This window comes from Nelumbo lutea, chromosome 1, assembly GCF_056320005.1.
Source record: "Nelumbo lutea isolate HS-2025 chromosome 1, American lotus-T2T, whole genome shotgun sequence".
Lineage (NCBI taxonomy): Eukaryota > Viridiplantae > Streptophyta > Magnoliopsida > Proteales > Nelumbonaceae > Nelumbo > Nelumbo lutea.
In genome coordinates this window covers 99769485-99784610 of record NC_142684.1, presented here as the reverse complement: position 1 = coordinate 99784610, position 15126 = coordinate 99769485, and positions in this window count along the sequence as shown.

The window sequence follows — 15126 nt, the reverse complement described above, 5'->3', positions numbered from 1 at the left end:
GGGCAGAGGCAAATTGGGATCGTGCATGACAAGAACACTTAGTAAGGTCAAGGGCATGGTAAATTGCCCAATAGTCATAGAGGGGACCTCGGGGTGCACTACAGGTTGGTCCTACCCCCTTGTGACCGAGTTGTTGTTAATAGGGTTGTTGCTGGACGATGCCATTTAAGATATACTTGAAAGGAAGGTGTGAGAGTACAGCTTTTTGCACAACGTTTCTCACATATGATGCCAATTGATGATGTGCGATCCGATGCTGCTTGCTGGAAGACAACTCAGATGCTGAACTGAGTAGGCCGCCTGGTCGAGCTACAATAAAAGTGTCCAAGATTCTTTCTCGGTGTGGGCACTTCGATGCTTAAATCAGTGATGAGTGTATTGAGCTAGAAAGCGAGAGAGCTAGAGATCTGTGAATGTTAAATCGTGTCTACCTTTTTCAGAGGAAGGGGACGCCTTTATACAGGCAAGTTGTCGTAAGGCTCATGAAACACGTCCGAGATCTCTGGCCCGTCTGGTTTGGAGGTGGTTTCACGCCTGAAGGTGGACTCTGCGTAAGTGGGTAATACTTATCCAGTTGCACCCGAAGTGGGCAGGGTGATAACCAACTATTCCAGCGTGGCATCGTGACCTCGAGGAAGTTGGTGACGATAGCCTGCTTAAGGAGGAGGTCACCCAATGCGTTAGGCAGGTCACTAGCTGAACTCAGGTCAAGTCGGTGGAAGCGAGTCACCTCTCATGCCAACCTGATGTCTTGACGGGCCTGTTCGTAGTTCGGTTCGTTGAGGTGTTAACGAGGTCATTAGGAGGGTGAGAGGTGTTTGAGGCACTTTCGTGGCTTACTTGTATGGTGTTGAGATGTTGTTTGATTGTTTTGACATTCCTCACCAGTAAGGTTTGTGTGGTCAATCAGGTGGTTGATGAAAGTTTTGGTGAGGTTTGGGTGTCTTGGGGGAGGTGTCGTGATGGAGATCTGTGATTTCGAGAATATCGGGTAACAAGAATGGTCGATTTGGAATCTTTTAGATGAGGGCAAAATAGGAATTTCAAGGTCTGAAGTTTGGTGGATGGGTATCTTAGGGTCATTTGAGTTTAATGGGAGTGTCTGATGGCTTTAGAAATGTGGGAATCAGGAGATTATTGGTTATGGGTATTTTGGCTAATAAGAAAGCTCAAAATGAAATCTTAGTTTGATGGATGGGTAAATGGGGGAATTTTAGGCTGGGCTTTGGCAGAATGACATGGATTTGACTTACAAGGCTGTTGGGATGGTTTGATCATATCAAGGGTGTGTTGATCGCAGGTTTTTGGTTCAGGAAGTGTTGTGGTGTTGGATGCATCGAAATAGAATCTTTGATGGATGAATGTCGGAATGAAGGGATTTAGGAATGAAATTTGGTGTGGTTGGATGTTCAAAGGTTTTTCTGCATGTGATGGAGTCTGATTGGTAGACAAGTATGCTGATGTGGATCAATTGTGACCATCGAAAGGAAATCTTGTAGATTTAATGATGGATTTGGGGGTATTTGGGCTGAAATTTGGTAACCTATGGTTTTGGTATATTTTGAAAAGATTGGTGAGGTTTAACTTGGCATGTGGAATGTGAGAAGTGAGTTAAAGAGGGGATCAAGCAAAAATCAAGTACTAACATGATGCAAATGGATCAAATTCAAATTGAATAAGGTAATATCTAAATTCAATTTGTTATTCGATGGATATTGACAATTAATATTCAAATTCGAATTCGATTAAATGTTCAAATAGTCAATTAAATTCAAATTCGACCTATTAATTATTTTAGATAATTAATTAACATATAAAATTGTTATTTTATTTATATAAAGTATATAAATATATAAGTTAATATTTTATATATTACATACAAGCATTAAATAATTAGTTGAATTCAGATATTTATTGCCTATCCGAATTCTATTTGATTACTTAGACGATATGAATAGGACACCTGAATTTAACTCAAAATCCGATTTTTTAGTGCCATTGACTCCCATACTCAAGTTATAGTAACGCATAAAAGTTTAATAACGTACCGTTTTTAGAAAACTGAATATAAACAATACTGTGAACTTGAAGCTCCCGATAATACTTTCGTATGAAACCAATATTATGAAAACTAGTAACATGTAGTAGCCGGTTCCTAAATGCTTAGTAATACTTTCTATGGAATCAATATTACGAGAACCAGTTATACTTTAGTAGCTGGTATCATGAGAATGCATGTTGGTCATCAAGTATAGATAAAACCTTGGTTATCATTCTAGATTGGTAAGGCCACTTAACGATTGATTTGTTCAATAGATCTCTCATCAACAAAATAAAATAAAGGATCATATTAGATCAGGTGGAAGTCACAATTTTTCAATAGGATAAGTGAGAGCCCTCAATTACTGACTTTGTGTAAGAAATAAAATAAATGATTGATTATATTAGGTCGGGTGGAAATGAGAGAAACCTAAATGAGTGACTTTGTGGGAAACACAGAGAGGAATATGGGTTTTATTGGGTATTTTCGTCAAAAAAAAGTGTAAGAATGTGACGTGTATCACGTTGGCGGGGTAGGGGTTCAGTGGTCTTTTGATTTTACCACAGGATTTTGGTGGCTAGGTTTTAACGGCATAGGCGTTGGGGGGTTTTGTTTTTGTGAAGTTCCCATAAGGTTCTGTGCAAATATATATAAAATAATATAAAATATAAGGTTTTGTATTCTATAAATTTGTATTTGTATTCCTTTCAAATTGAGCTTAGATAATAAATACAAGTAGGAGAAAAGAAGATCAAGACATACTGTGAGGTGAGGTCGGTATGAGGCGCCCTCTGTGATAAGCAAATCTGAACTCTGTAAAAGGGTTGATTGTGTCGAGACGCTGTGGAACTCTATGTTTTGGGTTGAGTCTTATTTAAGTTACTAATCTTATAAAATGCATAAGAAACATCAATAAAATGGCCTCAAAGCGGTCCTCGTTTGGTGGATTGCTTCGTATGATTCTGGCTTTTCCCCTGTTGTCTTTTATAAGTATCTTTTTTTAAAGAACTGCAAACTTGAATGTTCTTAAACATAACGGATTTCTTTTTTGACTATTTTTGAGGACAATGCATGAAATGGAGTTGTCGAGGCCTAGTGCTGCATTGTTTGAGATCGGCTTCTATCAGGGCAAAGCTGTGCCCACACTGTTCTAACAGCCGTTTTCACTCTTGCATTGGGAATATCTCCTCATAAAATAAATCATACAAGCATGGACATATTCTCAATGCAAGGCAGTAAAGGATGCTCAAATTGGCTTTGCCCTGAATGAAGCTGAACTCACATTGTTTTGTGTAAAATTCAAATTGTGAAGGTTTTAACTTATGGAATTCGCATTAGCATTCCCATCCAAGCGCACAGTTTGTATGTGCTGTGGGGAGCCGAATTCAAACAGTCAAACTTATTCGGTTAGTAGGAGGTATGAGTGTAAGTTGGGAGTTACATTTCTTATCCACAAGAATCCTATCCACACCTACCCACCGGACATTACAGATGAATATTGAGAAATCTTCCAATATTTACATGTTATCATTTATGAGAGAGATGTTACCAATGTACAACTGTAAAAAAAAAAAAAAGATTGAGCATTTGTCTAAATTTGAAGGGATCCTACCTGAAGGCCTAAGCAATGTAAAATGCTAATTCAGGTGAACCCGAATTGCACTCCTACTGGGAGATTTTAAACACTTTAACCCTTTTATTGCTTGAGTGAAGGGTAATAGTGCTTGGGTGCGCAGAGATTGCGAAAGCCAATGGGAATGCGACGATTAGTGATAGAAAAGTTGGATAATTAAGAGTATGAGTTTTGGGCCATATGTAGGGGTGTCAATTGGACTGAATTTGGTTCAACCCGATACAGTCCAATGTGAGTCCATTACAAATGGACCAAGTCCAATCAAATCCAATGAATATTTTGGACCAGTCCAATCCAATGTCTAGACCGTCCAATATGTTCAAATTTGTATTAATTTAGATAAATTCTAACCAAACCTGGTCCATTGACACAGACACCTATATTCTTATCTTTTCAATGGACCAGATATTGGCTCAACTCGACCCAATACAATATAAATTCATTATGGATGAACTAGGTCCAATCCAATAAATACTTTGGACCATTAAGTTTGGATTGGTCCAATTCAATATGTCCTGTTGGTCCGTCCAATCCATCTAAAATGATTTTGGTTTGGATGGGTTCCAATCCAAAACCAATCCATTGACACCCCAAGCCATATGACAATACGTAGCCAAAGCTACACTTGACAACTAGTGCACCGGAAACAATTAACTTGGTTAAGTGTTTGACTATGATGTTGGAAAAACTTTGTAAGTAACCAACTAGAATTATAAAAGTGGTAACCAATCAAATGGAATTTATCAAGAAGAGGGTGGCCAAAGACCTCTTTGTAGGGTGCAAGTTAGGGGGGCTGGGCCAGGTCTAAACACAACCTAGGCCCAACTCTAAGAACTGGGACTATAGCCCAAGCCTAGGCCGAACCCAAGGTCAAGTCTGAACTGTTAAACTTAAGCCTAGTCCACGTTGAAATTTGATGCATTCAGGTTGTGATCTTACCTCTGCTGGACTTAGGCTGATCAATCAAGCCACACTAAAATTTGATATACATGTGTGCATATTCATGTATGCATATATGTACGGCTTATCAAAAAAGTATATATATATATAAATGTATGTATGTATGTATGTATATAGTTGGGCTAGGCTTGGTCTGGGACAAGGTTGGTGTAAGCTTGGGCCAAATTTATGCTACCTAAGGATTAGGCTTGAGCACAGCCTGAAAAATGAAAAGCCTGAACTTTTAGTCCAGGTGGAGGAGCAAAAATCTATGCATAATCTATATGTATAATTGGGAGTCCTGAAGGACCAAAAATCTAAGTTCAATAATGATGTAGTTGGATTGCTCAAGGCTCGAGATGAACTCGTCGAAATTGTAACCATACCCTTTGTCTTATAAACTATCAATTAAAGTATCATGTCCTCCTTGATCTTGAAGTTTGTTGTCTTTTACATCTCGTCAATCCTTTAAACATATCCCTTGTACTTGTGCTAATAAAACTTTGGACACTAAAGGGGTTAGTAGATTATGTGCCACTGTGATTTTTTTTTCATGTTTTTTCTATTAATCTAAAATATCAAACTTACATAATTCCTCAAAGGTGAGGAAATCCAATAAATTTTCTTATAAATAAAAACGAAGTTCAATAAATGAACTTGTTGATGAGGTGGAAACTAATTGTTTCCTTTTATTTATTAATGAAGTTCAACATGTACTTTACTAATTGTTGCCTTTTATTTATTAAGTAGCAGAATTTGTACAAGTTCTATGTCTTAAAGCTTTTTGATTCATATATAGTACACATTTCAAATAATAAGTTTTTAACTTCACCTTTTTTTGTTCTATTTTCGTAATAAGATTTAAGTAAAGCATTTGCATAATCTTTTACTATAGTCTAATATTGTAGCTAAGCAATATGAAAGAGAAACCCAAAACCTAAGCCTAGACTAGTATGTTGGCCATGTCATCTAGAGGTTTCTCGACACTACTAAGGGGGGTGGGCCACTCTGATACACCTCGATTGTTGCAATGAACTCTAGGCTGTCCTAACCCACTTTATAGCTATAGTTGTAGCCAAGGATTTAAATATCGATACGACATGTCCGATATGGGGTGTATCGTATTGGTATCAGCCAGAATCTCATATCCCCTGAATCACGCGTATCGGACGGCTCATATTGTGTTGTATCGACCGATACGGCCGGTACAAATCAATGTGTTTCCTGCGTGTACACACATTTTTTGTAAAAAAAACACCAAGCATGATTTGAACACAAATCACCTAGCTTTAAAGCCTTAATCGCACGCTAAATCCATTAGGCCACTTTTCATCTTATGAATTTTGATGAAATAAAATAGCTTTTCTCTATTCTAGTGTCCACATGTAATGTGAAAAAAGTACATTTGTGTTTTACAATTCCAACAAAATAAAAAAACAATATTCAAAACTAATATTTTATAAACTAATAGAATAAATAATTTCTTAAGTCCACATTTATATAAAAAATTTGTTTAATCTCAAGAATTTATATGAAAAAAGGATATTAATAATAGAATAATTATTTTAGTATTTAATATTTATAAATTTGAACATGACATGTATCTTAAAATTTTATAAATTATTAATTAATATTTTAATTTGAACTAAATAAAAGTATATATATTATTTATAAAATAAAAATATTATTTACAAAAACCTCAAGCATATAATATAAATTGAATTTGTCAAATCCATTAATCTACATTTAGATCAAAAAATGATTTTTTATCTAAAAATTTATGGAAATAAAAATAATAATAATAATGGAATAATTATTTTAGCAGTTTAAAATTATGAATTTGCATATGATGTGTGTCTTATAAAATTTAATATATTTGATATATTTTAAGTTAATATTATATACTTTATAAATTTTTAATTTATATTTTAATTGCATTTTATAATAACGTGTTTATTGTTTACAAAAATAAAAACATTTTAACTAAACATTTGAGAATTAATTTTTAGTTGATTTTTGGTTAATATTAAAAATAAAAAATAGTAAAATAGAAAATAATCGATATAATAATTCACATATAATCGTTGCATATGTTTTGTGTCTTGAAATTCAATAGAAAATAACATAATAATAGCTTTGTACATGTATTCATTTTTAAAAAATATATATAATGTGTTCCAAGATTCTTGATTGATACAATGTCAATAAAATTTTATTATTTCTATGCATCCCACTATATTAAATGTAGTATATTTTTTCACATATACCTTTAGAATATACATTTTCTATGTATCTATACATTAATTATGGCTATTTTGATCTTAAAAATAATTTTATTGATATGTTTATGGAATTTATATGTATTTTTCAGCGTATTCATATTTTTTTGTCCGTATCCATGCGTTTTCAAAGCGTATCCGTATCTGAGTGGTCTGGTACAGTACCCGATACTGATACTTTAATCCTTGGTTGTAGGTTTTGATCTTAATGCTCAATTTGGAAGGAGCACAAATCCAAATATGTATAGTACAAATACAAATAAAATAATACAAAATACAAGGTTTTTCACTCTACATATTTGCATTTGTATTCCTTCCAAACCGAGCCTAAAAATTTAATGATTGATAATGGTACCCACCACAATATGATGTGTTTTAATATGGCACAACAAATTTGATAGGCAATTTACCATTCAAACGGTCGAAGTTGGCTTTGATCATTTTACCTATAATTGAGATAGTAATAGACAGGGGGATCAGACCAGATTGTTGGACCAATTGACCCATGAACCATTCAGACAACCGGTCCACTTCACCCTAAAGCCATTCTTGGGCCAAAAACTTTTGACTTCATCAATGACCCACTTACCTAGGGAGTCAAACTATTGACCCGTTGACCCATAGAATGGGTTTTGGCCATTTTTTATTTTCATAACTTTTTAAATTAAAATGAACCAAAACGGTTCCTTGTCCATCCATTTTTAAAACCTTGGTTTTCCTATGATGGACACTTGAGGATAATGGACCAGGACCACTCAACACAAATCATCCACGTATTGGGCCTGAAGGGGTAGAAATAATCATCCCTACTTGTCATGCTATGTAATGGCAGTGTTAGTGAGAGCGTGGATGCTCGGTGGAGGAGATTTTATTACTACGTAGTTCTTCTACTTGTCTGCTTGGTGCTGCATCAACGAAGTTGGTATTCCTTTTTCTTGTCGGGCTTGTAAAGAAAACCTGGTAAGTTTGGTAAGGAAAGGATATGGAAATGATTGAAGGTGAGAGACTTAATGAGTGAAAAAAGATGTTAGTTAAGAATGATGTTATGAGGATGGGCCTTTAGGCGAAGGTTTTGTCTGAAGGAAGGGGAAATCCATCATATGGATGGACAAACCATGCTGGATGGTAGGGTGAAATTTCAAAAGTTTATTTTACCCATTCGGGAATCTATTCCTTGTTTTAGAAAATTCGTATTTTTCAATGATCATTCTTGAGCCAAAATTGGACCAGATCTGAAACCAAAAAAAGGGAGAAGAATACCTGATACAAATTCTACACGTGTAGTTCCCAAAGTGGGTGTTCACACCCAAAGAGGGTACCGAAACCAGTTTCCACTGAAAATGGTGCAACTTAAGTTGAAGGGTTCAGCAACACTGTCCTTCAGTAAGAACTGTAATTCAACAGCTTGAATTGAGCAAGAGAAGTGAGCATGAAATTATTATGATTTTTTTTTGCAAAATCAGAAGTGAGAACTGATCTCTATCAGTCTAAGAATTGGAGAACAAACTGGGTTTATATGGATGCAAGAGTAGAAGGAGAGAGAGAGAGAGAGAGAGCTGAGAGTAGTGTAATCTGGAGCAATTCACCCTCCTCTATTTATAAGCCTTAAAGATCAGCTCTCCTAATCGAATTAGGAGCAGCTTCTTAATACAAATCTTTATTTGTATTTGGACTCTTTGAGTGGATAAGACTTATACTCTTATCCTAAAGGCTGATCCAAACACTTATCCAAACCCATATACGCCCAAGTCACATGACTGCTTAAGCTGTCATGTGACTTCTTAATTAATCCAATTAATTATGGGTGTTAGGCCCATTAAGCAAGTGGCTCACGTCCCTAATTAGTTGCTGGCCAATTTGGCTCTCTTTGTATGGCGCGGGACCCCAACAATGACCTCACATAAGCCCATATGGGTTTGGCCCAACTTTTGTGAAAAAGCCTGGCCGAATTCACTACCAAGCACAGTGAACCCCTAAGTCCATCAGTATGGGCTCTTAATGAGCCTAACATTTACATTAAATGGTCCTTGAGTCCAGTCATCCTATGAAGGCCCAAGGACAATGGACTTAAGTGAGATGTAGTCCATCAGGTAAAATAACCCTAAATGGTCTCTTACACGTAACGTCTCAGCCCTTAATGATCTACCACTACTGTCCAATAGGGAAGGACCTCTAACCTGGCTGCAAGGTGTAGTGTTACACTCTCTGCTCGGATGGGTCCCGGGAATTAAAACCTTTTGCAAACATTTTTCTTAAAACATAATATATATTATCATATGAATATATTTTACAAAACAATATCAAACAAGTTTGAAATTGATTGCCATCGGTTTTAGTTTCCATCAGAGAGAGTATAGTCCCGATCAGTCACTTTGTCCAATAAAGGGGTTGATCCTATCACTATGATCACCCACACGAGGAATTCTCAGACTGCCCTAACATACGTAGGTTTTGACCCTGAAGGATCTCACTTATTGACATATCAAAGACATCCCAATCTGACGCTCAGTGCAATACCATAATCGAGTATAGGGGCTAGGTGTAACTTTCCAGTTTTTCCCACCAGTTTCTAAGATCCAGGGCATAACTGGAAAATGGTCTGGGTTCAGTGTTTCAAACAAACACACACAACATGTGCTTCGAGTCTAACCCTGTCAATTGAGACAAGATACCCCAACCTACTTGGCAGCACAATAGTGTCAGCCTTGGCAAGATAAACTTCCCCAAGTCTATACAATGGCTGAGAACATTCTTAACTAACACGGATCTCATAAGTGTCCAGTTTAAGGGTAATTACATAGAAACACACCAAATATAATATGAATCAATTATATACTATTCATTTACAATAAAATGGATATGTACATCAATCTGGTTGGAGCTAAGAGCATAAATTGTCTAACACTTTATGCGGAGGTTTTGTCTGATAAACCTTTGAATGCTATGGGAGTGATGGACCAACTAAGTAGCATGTGGTGGTGTTAAAGGGGAGATGCAAATAGTGCGAGCAAGTGCCAACCTCTTGTGGGTCTCTTTTTGTAGAGAGAAAGACATGAAGCACATTCTCAGGATGAACCCTATATGGTGAAAGAGTACCCTCTACTCTTGAGAGAATATACTGATGATGTCCTGCTATCAGATCAATGTTCATTTGGAAACAATAGACATGTGGGTTAGAGTGCTAGATGTCCCAATAGCGAACAAAACAAAAGAAACAAGGGAGTTATTGGCACAAGCAACTAGAGAAATAGTGGATTTTAACCTAGAAGATGAGAGAAAAAAAGAAGAGAGCTGAGTGGAATAAGGGAGTAAAGGTGAGCGTGAGAGTTAATGTTAAAAACCTCTAGCAACTAGAGCAAAAGGAGTGCTTGAGAATGGAAGGGAAAGTCACTTTTCCTTCCAATATGAAAATCTTATGATCTTCTGCTGTAAGTGTGGAATGCTCGGTCATATGGATAGAACATGCAGTCATGCAAGAAAGAATCGATATAATTTTTTGTTGTAAGGTTGAGAGAGCAACAAAAATGATCAATTGAAAAAGTTAACTGCGTGTGGCCCTTGGATGCGAGTTGGGGTGGGAGAAGAACAAGATAAGTATTTGAATGCAGAAAGAAGAGTCAAGGAATATGGGAAACAAAGAATAGAAGCTTAGGGAGAAGGAAGACGATCAAGATCATCAAAAGGATGTTGTTGAAGGTAAACAGCAAAATGAAGCAGATGGAAACCCGGTGGAGATTACTGGGGAAAGGAAATTCGACTGGCAACCATGGAGGGTAGAGCTTGGAATTTTAGTTTAGTCCTAACGTCGGTGTCCTTTTTTTGGCGAAGCGAACATGGGTGAAGCCACTTGGAACAACAGATGTGTTAGTCCTCTCCAACCAACTTTTACCTTTTCAAGTTATGTTCTCAGAGAGGAGAGAAGCGACTTATTGTCTAGCTTTCACAAAAGAGGCAAGATGAGCCTTGCACTCCATGCATTACTAGAAGAGGGGAGCTAGGTGGGTGGACTGATGTTTCTACAGAAATAGAAGGCTTCCAAATAGGAAATATGTTTGACAAAGAATCAAAGGAGTTGACAAGGAAAGGGACCTCGACTGAGAAAGAAGCCGGAGTTATCATATTTAAGGAGATGGATAATCACGTGATGGATTCAGGTTTGGAAAAAAATGTTCAGTAGGATAACCCGGATCTGACCCTCTAATCTAAGGAGGACCAACCGAATGAAATTCTTAGTTGTAGAAAGAGAGAAAAAAGAGGGAGAGCGGATTGTTAAGAAGAGTAGATTCAAGAAGTTTTGAAGAAACAAAAGAAAGCAAGCGAAAAAGATTTCAGTGATTTCAATGGTATAAAGGGAGAAGTTCTAAACTATTTCAGTGTGGATCTTGGGCAACATATGCCATAAGCTCCTGTGTTCTTGTGGCCGCAAACAGAGAAAATGTGCCTCAAAACCTAAGAAATGGTAAATTTTTTATTATTTTCTGTTAGTGATATTGAATTATAAAACTTCTTTTGCTAGAAAGGAACCTCCATTGAGCTTGGACAGTTCCTCTGTAAAAAGATGGTGGAAGTTTCCGGTCTAGAGAAGGAAATGGTTTGGTTGGAGAAGAAGCAAAATGAGAAAATGGAACAAAATATCTTATTTACTAAAAATTAAAAGAGATAAACAATAAAATGTTAAAAAAAGTTTGTGGGAGTTTATTTAGAAGGATTAAAAACCATATTTGTTTGTCCTCTATTAGTGTTCAAAAGCAATAAGTTTTGGGAAAAAACGGAGGGAAAATGAGATATTTGTGTGCCCTCTATTGTTTGGGATCCTAAAATATTGCAAGTCTGTAATGTTCAAAATGTGGGGTTGTAGTCCTAAAAATTGCAAAATTTACACTAATACTTTGGAAGAATTGCCTTTAGTTTCTCTATAGTTTGGAGGGCTTAAAATATAAAAAATAAATGGGTTTATAGGAATTGTCCCTATACAACTCCCTCTGAGGCAATGATAGTTTTCTACTAGAACTATTATGGGTTGGGTTACCCTTTGACAGTTCATTCAGCAAAAGAGACCCGAAGGAAGTTAAAAGCATAAATTGTGTTCTTAAGTGAAACAAAATGTAGTCTCTAAGGGTGCAAGAAAAAAATTTCTTGTCGAGGAGTGTTGGAGTGCTGGGGCTGGATTCAGTAGGATTAGTAGGGGGCCTAGCCCTTTTCTAGGAATAAAAATTAAACCTTTAAATTCTAGCAACTGATAAAAATTTAATCCACACAAGAACTGTGGACTTGAATAATGATGATGCACGATTTGGATGCTCTTAGCTGCAGGGCAGCTCAGACGTTGAACACTTAGTTGGCCGGTTGAACTTGAAGGAAATAATGCTTAGAGAACTTGGGGTGGCTTACCCGATGTGGGCACTCCGATGCTTAAATCAGTACTCTTAGTATGCGAACTGAAAGCTTGATTGCAAGTAATTTAGTGAGCAATTAATCGTTCATACCTTCTAACGTTGGGGTTGGTGCCCTTGTATAGGCGTTGTTTGGCATGGGCTTTGCGCATGACATTCGAGATCTCCAAGAGGTCGTGCTTAATCGATCTGAAGTCCTTGGAGGTAGTCATGCACGTAGGCCAGTCTTTGCACCTTATTCGGCTTCCTCCGGAACATTCGGTGTGGGAGCCAACTTCTGAGAGACTTGGTAGTGACGGGATGCATGCAAAACTGGTCAGCGAGCATGTCTCGCAAGTTGCCACCTAGACCTTAATTAGGTCGGCAAGCCCTCGAGGGAGGTCACTTCAACTGGTACTGACAAGTTACTACAGGTTGGCCCTGGACGAGGTGTTGCTAGCTGCCCTAAGTTGTGGATGAGGTCGCCAGCTAGGTTTCTACCAAGTCAGCAAAGGCAGGTTGCCAGGTGGGACTCCATCATTTTGGCTAAGGCAAGTCATCGCCTAGGTGGTGCTGAGGTGTCATCCATCTATTCTGAGATGCCATGTGTTATGATTTCAGTGGATGACCAAATCTGCCCTCATTAAATAGTGATAAGGTTTGGTGTTGCACTTTTATCTATGGAGAGTCTAAGAAAAGCAAAAGAGTGAATTTCATTGAGAAGATAAACTTGCTAGTTGCTAGAGTTACTAAAGATTGGTGTTGTATTGGGGACTATAATTTGTTTTTTAAACTGGATGATAAAGTGGAAGGAAAAGATATTAAGGTTTCACAAATCAGGAAAAAATGGAGGTTCTTGGATGGTTGGGTGCTAGAGGAGATCCAAAGCTCAGGACTGAAGTACACTTGGACTAATAGAAGGGATAATGAGGATCATATTAAAGGAAAGTTGGATAGAGGTTTAGGAAATCTAAGCTAGAAAAAGAGTTTCCCAGATGCCAAGGTCCTTGTTATCACAAGTTATGCTTCAAACTATCTACCAATTTGTTTGGATACATGTCCAATAAACTTTAGAGTTAGGAAACCTTTTAGGTTTGAGGAGATGTGGCTTACACATGGAAACTCTGCAGAGGCTATTAAGGAAGTGTGGACAGATAAGCAAAATAATCATTTAGAGGCTTCTGTGTCAAAAAAATGTGAAAGATTAAGCAAGACTTTAAAGATGTGGAACAAGAAGGAATTTGGGAAAGTTCAACATTGGATTGAAAGGACTACGGGTGAATTAACCACTGAATGGGAGAAAAAGGATCAAACTATAATCACCAAAAGGTCTTAGATTTTGAAAAGCAATTGGATTACTAGCTGAGAAGAAAGGAGATAATGTGGGCTCAAAAATCTAGAGTGAACAAGTTAAATCATGGTGATAGAAATACTAGGTTTTTCCACAACTCATCCATTAAAAGAAGAGCAAAAAAAAAAAAAACAGAATTTTGAAGTTGAAGGATGAGAATGGAGTGTGAATGGAGGGGCAATAAAATATCAAAATCATCTTAGAGAACCATTTTCAAAAAAATTATTCAACCTCAAACCCACAGATGTAGATATGGCTTTGCATGGTATCAATTTAGTAATAAATGAGGAGAGTATTGAGAACCTTCAAAAGGACATAGCTTAGGAGTAAATCAAAGGGGCTCTATTCCAAATGGCTTCTAGGAAAGCCCTTAGACCTAATGAGGAGAGTATTGCATCGTATTGTCCTATATCTGTGTATTGACCGGTACACATCTGTGTCCATCTGATACGAATGATTTACGGGATACACTTGTATTCGTAGCATATCTCGTACCGATACCGATACAACATGCCCTGTATTGGATGTACCGTAACGATATTTAAATCCTTGGTCATCACAACAATCCTAACATATTGTATGTCCTATTTTCTCTTGCCAAAATTTACTTGTAATTCTCTAGTTAAAAGTCAAAAAAAAAAATGATGGGGAGATAGTGAGGAAAAGAGGAAACTAAGATGGGTCAGTTGGAGCAAAATTCGTAAAAACAATTCAAATCGAAGCTTGGGGTTCAGAGACCCAAGCTCTTTCAATCTTACCTTGTTAGCCAAGCTTGCTCGGAGATAATGCTTTGACACAATAAGTCTTTGGGCAAAAATCCTCAAAGTTAAGTACTACCCTGCATCTCATTTTATTCATGCTAAGCTAAGAAGTAGGCCTTCTTGGGGATGGGGAAGTATTTTGGAAGGAAGAAGAATCTTAGAGAAAGGCATTTATTGGAAGGTGGGTTTAGATGTGAAGGTCTAGGATGATCCGTGGATCCCTAGTGTAGAAGGGTACAAATTAGTGGGTCCTAGGCTAGAAAATAGTGCAAATTTGGTTGTGGTTGACCTAATTAACCAAGATAACTGAAGCTGGAATAGAGAGGCAATAATTTCTTTTCTCCCTCAAGTGTATGCTTAAAAATATTGGAGCTAGATATCCCAAGTAACCCTTGGAATGATAAAATTATTTGGATGGGAAATAAAAATGGGACTAGACCTGTTCATGGGTTGGGTAACCCGATGGGTTAGGCTAGGCCATTGGGCTTGGACAAAATTTCAGGCCCGCAGGCTTAGGCCCATGCTTTAAATACTAGGCTTGATCATTTTTTGGGCCAGACTTAGGCCTTTTCAAATAAGCTTGGCCTGGGCCTGAGCCTCACCCAACACTATTACATGTAACAAAAAGTACTTATATATAATAAATATATATAATGCTTGATTATTAAATTATTAATAAATATTAATTTACTATTAGGAAATATAAATTAGTTTATTAATTTATTAAATTATTACTAAATTAATATAATA